Source organism: Trachypithecus francoisi, unplaced genomic scaffold (genome assembly GCF_009764315.1).
Source record: "Trachypithecus francoisi isolate TF-2019V2 unplaced genomic scaffold, Tfra_2.0 Lachesis_group2, whole genome shotgun sequence".
Classification (NCBI taxonomy): domain Eukaryota; kingdom Metazoa; phylum Chordata; class Mammalia; order Primates; family Cercopithecidae; genus Trachypithecus; species Trachypithecus francoisi.
The window spans coordinates 96,479,746-96,480,373 of NW_022681465.1; positions in this window are offsets into that span (position 1 = coordinate 96,479,746).

Consider the following 628-nt stretch of genomic DNA (forward strand, 5'->3'; position numbering starts at 1 on the left):
GCTCACTGCAAGCTCGGCCTCCCGGGTTTACGCCATTCTCCTGCCTCAGCCTCCCGAGTAGCTGGGACTACAGGCGCCCGCCATCTCGCCCGGCTAGTTTTTTGTATTTTTTAGTAGAGACGGGGTTTCGCCGTGTTAGCTAGGTTGGTCTCGATCTCCTGACCTCGCGATCCACCCATCTCGGCCTCCCAAAGTGCTGGGATTACAGGCTTGAGCCACCGCGCCCGGCCTTAAATGGGCAGATCTTAATGTTTCACATTTTCTCTCAAAGAAAGAGAACACCAACGCCGCCTCACTACTGTTGACTGCCTTTTATCTGCTCCTCTCCTCCACTCCTTGAGTCAATGGCCGGGTAGTTAAGGCTCCACCAGACCCGGTCTGTTTGCCCAGAATCCACCTGCCCTGTCCCTAGGCAGGAAAACTACAACTTTGGCAGCATCTGCTCGGACTGAAAACATGTCCCACGTCTCCTTTTTTCCCTCTGGAGAAAGCTCTTTCTGGCATGGTGTGAGGACAGCTAAGGTCTCCAAGCTGCTGGTGAAATGAGGGAAAGTAGAGGGGAGTCAGCGCCGAGATGGGCGGATAAAAGGAGCGACCGCTCAGCAGCGAGAGGGAGAGGCGAGAGTAA